This window comes from Nicotiana attenuata, unplaced genomic scaffold (genome assembly GCF_001879085.1).
Source record: "Nicotiana attenuata strain UT unplaced genomic scaffold, NIATTr2, whole genome shotgun sequence".
Classification (NCBI taxonomy): Eukaryota; Viridiplantae; Streptophyta; class Magnoliopsida; order Solanales; family Solanaceae; genus Nicotiana; species Nicotiana attenuata.
In genome coordinates this window covers 17,873-25,560 of record NW_017672796.1, presented here as the reverse complement: position 1 = coordinate 25,560, position 7,688 = coordinate 17,873, and positions in this window count along the sequence as shown.

Genomic DNA, 7,688 nt, shown 5'->3' with positions numbered 1-7,688 from the left:
ATTTAGATGCCATGACTATAGGGATCCTGCACTTTCATGTAGATATCATGTCTATAGCTTCTGCACACGCATGTAGAAAATATGCCTATAGGTCCCTTCTGATTCTTGCATACCCGCTTTTCACTAGGCAAACCTGTCCATAGGTCCTAATAACCAAAAAATGTAATCAGATGTCACGTTCGTAATAAGATGTAACACCTAGATATCATGTTGTAGGTTTTCTGCATTTTTCATATCTATAAAAGTGTTTAAAATCAACAACGCGTAGAAAGCATGCCTATAGGAACTATCAACCAAGTTTGAAACGTTTCCACTCGCTTATGAGTCTAAAACCAGTAATAATGTTTGCAGAACTTGTAACTTTTGCTAAGTTTTTGCTTTTCTTTAATAATCTGGTAACCCCTCTTAATCAGTATGTATTCAATCTATTTCATTCTCGTTTCTGAAATCTGTAGACATCATGCTCATAGGCTTTCGTCTATCACTTAGGCAAACTGTAGGATAAATTTTATAAACTGAATCAGATCTTATTAGCTACAACCAACAGGTAGGCCTGCTTCGGGCTTCTTATCTGTACTATGTAATAAATCAGTCTGCCTCAAACCTTCTAAGTTTAACTAGACCCTAAACAGTACGTGCAAGACATGCTAAACTATGTGCTTTCTTTGGTTAAAAGGAGGTCTGTCTGAGCCTTTTATTTGTTTATATGCTTCCCAAACTTGCTATATGTGTTTTTTGTTTGTCGCCTTAGCGTTTTTACCTTTTGAAACCACAAATAAGCCAAACATCCCCTCCCTTTAGGATTAGTAGTCCCAAGTACCTCCGGGACTGATAGGACAGGGCGGGTAATAGCATGCAATAAGTAAATTAGACCATTCCGCGCTTAAACACCTTAACGGGGTGGGAAAGGGTAGATATGGATATGATGACCACGTGATAACATCACGTGTAAGAGTGATTACCGGATGTTGTATGGGGTGATCCATATTATTAATAAACCTAGGACCCCCTTCCCTTTGTTTCTTTGTTTCCTTTTAAATCTTTTAAAACGTTTCTTTTAAGAAAATCAATTCTCTTTAATGCTTTCCAACTTTGTTGATTTCTAACCTTTATGTGAAAAACCCCCTCTTATTTGAAGTCTTACTTGTCTATATGTTATTTGTACCTTAAGCCACAACAATAGCTTGGCCGGGAACCACACTAGTGGATTCTGAGGGGTGTCTAACACCTTCCCCTTGGAATAATTTCAAGCTCTTACCCTATCTCTGGTTATCCAAAATGAAGCTCTTCTAAAAGTGTCCTAATGCACTTAAATCATTAGGTGGCGACTCTTCAATTCCATTAAACCCAATTCCCAAAAGGGAACGAGTTGTCTTCCCAAATGTCATAAACCCGATTTCGCGAGAAAAAGGGGGCGCGACAGCATGGCGACTCTGCTGGGGATATTCTTTTAGGCTTTTACCATTTCAAGCTGTTACTATGACTTCACATTTCTTATGTGCTTTTATTTGTTTAATCCGTTCAAGTATTTAATTCCTTCTCCTACTGCAAAAACTTACTCGTTTCTTTGTTTCTTTCCTTTATTTCTTTACTGCTTTCCTTTACTACTGCTTTAAATTATGAGGAATTGTTGTAATTATTGCTTTTGTAACGTGCAAATACGCGACAACTTGTTTAAATTATTGCATAAGCATGTTTTCAACATCATATTCCACTCGTGCGAAACAAAATACCATAGCAACGCTTATAATGAGTGGTTGCGCCCTTCCAATATTATCACCCCCTAAATCCGGCAAAGGCATATTTGCGGTAAAACCAGTCGATCAACGGTGTAGTCGACGGTTCCGCGCCTTTCCCTCTTGAGTCGTCCGCTAAAGGGTACCAGTCTAATACCCCATAGAAACCTTACTCTGTTTAATTGTTCATGCATCATGGTCAAACCTAGTCGAGTCAGTTATGTTGTCCACATAATGACTCTCTAAGATAGCCTTGTCCAAAGTCCACTGGGTTTTCCCAAAACCCAAACGGACACTACCACGTTTTGTGCATTTATTTGGAGAACTAAAATGCTTTTATGCCAATTGCTGATATTAAATAGTCGAGTCTGGTGGGGGTAAGGGCTTAACCTTTTGTCTTGCAAAAATATGAGGCACGAAGTCCCCAGATTCGGCATGGTCACCCACATCCACCCCAAACTGCTAAGCTAGTGGAAGGATCTTCATTCCAGCAATCAGACTCTTGTCCGGAAATATTTGGGGAACCTACCCTCTCTCTTGGAAATTCAACCCAACAACAAAATCATAGAAGCTGCTACCCTATTCTGGGATTGTGATAGGTCTGTATTCCGCTTCGGAGACATTGAGATGATACCCCTGCTCGAGGAAATAGGAGGACTGGCTGGAATATCGTGGGAAACGCCGGGTTTGTTAATGCCGAAAAACTGCAAAGGTAGAGGTTTTCTCAAAATGATGGGTCTAAAGAAGAATCCAGACTTGACATGTTTGAAAAAGTCGTACATTCCCTTTGACTATTTGTACGAGAGGTACGGCCACAACAAATCTTACCGTACTTATCCTTACGAGTTCGCCCTTACATCATTGGAGCATATTCACCGAAGGGTCTTTGTCTTCATGTTCTGTTTCTTGGGGATGATATTGTTTCCAATGAAGAAAGCAAGAATCCATACCAGGCTAGCTATGGTCACCAAAACTCTAATGGAAGGAATTGACGGACAACTATTCAGTCTTGTGCCAATGATCATTGCAGAGATATACCGAGCCCTAGAAAGGTGTCAACAGGGAGCCAAACATTTCGAGGGATGTAATCTTCTACTTCAATTGTGGCTCATGGAACATCTCCAAAAGGGTGAGTACCGACAGGAAATCCATCGAAGGAACTGGGACGATCATATCGCCTTTCATCACCCAAAGCGAATGAATCACTTGCCCAACATGTTCGCCCAACCAGAAAATGCTAGAGAATGGGTCGAACTCTTTGATAATTTGACTGAAGACCAGGTACAATGGATGTTTGAGTGGTTCCCTACTGAAGAATTCATCGTTCGATCCAGGGATGCACCATTTCTAATACTGATCGATTTGAGGGAAACCTACCCTTATGTCCCTCTCCGAGTTATGAGACAGGCTGGTAGGAAGCAGATTATACCAAGGGTCGACAAGATGAGTCATTTTCAGGCTGACTTCCAGGCTAACGATAGTCTGTACAGGTGCCAGGCTCAGTATATGTGGCACTGCAAAATTGTCTTGGGAAAGGACACCATCGAACCATACCGATACCATGCTGGTTGTACCCCACACTACTCAGGCTGGCTGGAGGACAATCACAATGGTCTGGGTCAACCCGGGTTTGTTCGAGGTCACATGATCATCGATGAAAAGGCTGAAGCACAGGTCAAGTACAACCAACTGCGCTAGAGGATTCGGGAATGTGAAAGTGAGCACGAGAGATACAGGAAGCCAATCAAAAACTAATTGAAGAGCGGAAGGATATGGCTGTCAGCGCCAACAAGCGATTGGTCTATTTGGAGCGAGGTATAGTAGAGTTGGAAAAGAAGTTTCTGAAGAGGGTCAAAGATTGCCGGACTGCTGAAGGAAATGAAGCCGGATATCTGGCCGGAGCTTACCTGCTACTAGGACTGCGCGAGCTGGGAGAGCTGTTCGAGGGAGCCACCAATGCCGAGTCTGGGGAAGGTCCCTTTGGGACCAAATAGATAGGAATTTTCACTTTTTTTCGCTTTATGAGATGTAATAAGGCCGACGGCCATTAGTGATTTTTATTTTCTTGTCATTTAGTGTCGTTTTAGGATTCGTCTACCTTTTATCAATAAAATGAGGTATTTAGCATTCTAAGTTCTCCAAATTAACTTGTCGCTAGGCCTACCTCGGGCACAACGAGGTCCCCATAATTAGGACGCGCTTTATATTTCAAGCACTACGTGTTTAAATATTGCGACATTTTTCTTATGATCCTTACTGACTTATCACCTTTTTGTTTTTACTTTTTGTTTATTCCCCTCCCCAAAGGTTAGTTCATAAACTTTGGCAACATCATCATATTTTACGAGATCTAGGGGCCCTCCACCTACTCCTCCTCCTAGTCCTGTCAGACATAAAAACAAAGGAAAAATGGAAGATTCGAACAACTCAGCTGAACGGGTAGAGGTCACTCATGGTACTCTGGTCCCTAAGGAAAATGCATCCCAACTAGAACAAAAGTTGTTGAAGTTTCAGGAAGAACTTGATCAAGTCCGGAATTTGGCTAATCTATCGGTTTCCCTCACCACTCCAGAGGTTACTTTCCCAAAAACTCATAATCCTGTACCTCCGCAAAACATCCCAAAACCACAAAACCATCACGCTCCTCACCACCACTACAATACTTGCCATACCTCAAATGATACCTCACTGCTCATCCCAGAACTCCAGAACTCCACAAATGACCACTGCCACACCCAGCATAATACCCCCATCTACGTGGAGACTGTGCCACACTCCACCCAACCCATCTCAAGCACACCCGAGTCCGAGGGTAAGGACTTGCTCATCAGAAATCTGGCCGAAGAGCTTAAGAAGTTGACTAGCAGAATTCAAGGCGTTGAAGGTAGTAAGGGAATTGAGGGGCTAAACTATCAAGATCTTTGCATACAGCCTGATGTCGAACTACCCGAGGGGTACAAACCTCCCAAGTTCGAGATGTTTGATGGTACAGGAGATCCAAGGGTCCACTTAAGGACATACTATGATAAGCTGGTCGGAGTAGGAAAAGACGAGAAAATCCGCATGAAGCTTTTCATGAGAAGCCTGAAGGGAGACGCTTTATCTTGGTACATTAGCCAGGATCCGAAGAAGTGGTCGAGCTGGGCAAGCATGGCATCTGATTTTATGGACAGATTCAGGTTTAACACGGAGAATGCACCAGATGTGTTCTATATTCAAAACTTGAAGAAGAAACCCACAGAGACCTTCCATGAGTATGCTACTCGATGGAGGTCAGAAGCTGCTAAGGTTAGACCTGCTTTGGAAGAAGAGCAAATGAACAAATTCTTCGTTCAGGCCCAAGACCCACAGTATTATGAAAGGCTGATGTTGATCGAGAATCACAAGTTTTCTGATATCATCAAGCTAGGAGAAAGGATCGAGGAAGGCATCAAGAGTGGTATGGTTACGAACTTTGAAGCCTTGCAAGCTACCAATAAGGCTTTACAGTCTGGTGGTACATCCAAGAAAAGGGACGTAGGTGCTGTAATGGTTGCACAGAGAACCAAATCCCCTGTCAAATACCAAACATATCCGATGCCTCCACCCACATATCAACCCACTCCAAATTACCAAGCACCCTCACCCTCTTACCATACTCCACCACCCACTTATCAGTCAGCTCCACCTCCCGCATATCAGCCCACTTCACCCAAATACTCCCAACCAGCACATGTTTACCAAGCCTACAACACCCAACTGTCACGACCCAGTTCCCCAAACCCGATCGTGATGGCGACTCTCGTGAAGACAAGGCCAGCCAGAACAACGCAAACACCTCTTTTAAAGCAATTAATTTATATTAACAATTCTAACACATGCTTAATATAGACAATAATGCGGAATCAACGATAATAACAAGGGAAACCATCCCGACACAGCCCAAATCGGGGTGTCACAAGTCATGAGCTACTACAGAGTTTTCTATAAGTCTACAACGTATGAAATCTGGTACGATAGTCTGAAGAAAACATAAATGATAGAGGATAGGGGATACAAGGGGCTGCGGACGTCAACAGCTACCTCGTAACTCCAATTTGCTGCCTGGTCTGGAAGGAATCAGCGCGCAGGTGCGGACTCTGCTATGCCTGAATTTGCACACATGGTGCAGGGAGTAATGTGAGTACTCCGACCCAGTGAGTAATAATAATAAATAATAACCGAAGGCATGAAAATACATAAGTGCACAAGGCAATTCTATATCAGGCAGTAAATCACTTAAAGCAGTAGAACAGTAAAAAGTCACATGAAATCTCCTTTAAAAATAGGTAAATCAGATAAAACAGCAAGTAAATAGTGAGTGGAAATCTGCCCCTCGGGCCCAGTATCAATCGCTCAGAACAGAATCAGCCTCTCGAGCTCAGTATCAGTCACTCAGCATAACATCAGCCCCTCGGGCTCACTCTCAGATCATATGGGTACCTGCGCTCACTGTGGGTGTGCAGACTCCGGAGGGGCCCCTTACGGCCCAAGCGCTATATCAACATAAGGCTTGAAAGCCTTCTCACATCAGCACAAGGCCTGAAAGCCTTCTCACATCACTCATAAGGCCTGAAAGCCTCCTCACATCACTCACAAGGCCTGAAAGCCTCCTCACATATGGCCTTCGGCCTCACTCAGTCCAGAAAACATCATAAGCCCCTCAGGCATCAATAAGATAGTAGTGCTCAGCCCAAACAACAGTGGAAATATCATTTAAGTCTTAAAGTTCAAGTAAAGCAACTGAGTTTCTAAAACAGTATAATCAACAGGACTGAGTTCAAGTAGTATATCAAAATAGTGAGGAAATAGTGATAAAATCCACGAAGGATTCAAATAGTCGGCATGAAGCCCAAAATATGGCAATAGGCCCAAATCATGTTGATAACAAATACATTTCAGTCAAATATGCGGTAAAAATATCAATCGGGACGGACCAAGTCAAAATCCCCAGTAGTAAACAATCCCGCGCTCGTCATGAAGCGCGTGTTTCACCTCAATATAGCACTACGTTGTGCAAATCCGTTATTTCAAACCCTCAGGATATCATTTACTATCATTACTAACCTCAAGCCGGTCAAAATCCTAGCTCGCTATGCCCTTGCCTCTCAAATCGGCCTCCTCACGGGTCGAATCTGATCAAAACCACAACGAATACATCACAATAGGCTAAGGGAACATAACCCATTCGAAAAGAATCGAAAAACATCGAAAATCGCGAAATTTACAAAACCCGAGCCCCGGGCCCACTTCTCGAATTCCAGAAAATTTTACATCAACGGATTCCTTATCTCGCCACGAGCCTATACATACCAAAATCTCCCAAATCCGAGTTCAAATGACCCATCAAAACCCACTTGAAATATCAAATTCCAAGCCCTAGCTTTTCCCCCTTTTTGATGAATTTTCATAAATTTCTATGTTAATTCTACCATTAAATCATGTATTTAGGTCATAGGACTCACCTCCAATCAACCCCACTCGAATCCCTCTTCAAATCCCGTCCAAAAGCTCTCAAGGATGTTCAAAAATGGTGAAAAAATACCTTAGACTCGCGGAGGAAATGTTATTAAAACCATTCTGCCCAGGTGATAATTTCTTCAATGCGAACGCGAGGGCCTTCTCGCGTTCGCGATGCACAAATTTCCATTTGCCTAAAAATGCCCTTCGCGAACGCGGTCACCACCCCGCGAACGCGAAGCTTCCTCACAGGCCAATACGCGAACGCGACTGAACATATGCGAACGCGAAGACTAAAAATCCCTGAACCTCAAATCTTATACGCGTTCGCGGCTTCTGCCACGCGAACGCGGTGCACAATCAGCTAGCACTCCGCGAATGCGGACCCACACACGTGAACGCGAAGAGTAATTCACCTGCCTCCCAAATTCCTTCTTCGCGAACGCGTGGCTCTTTACGCGAACGCAAAGGGTA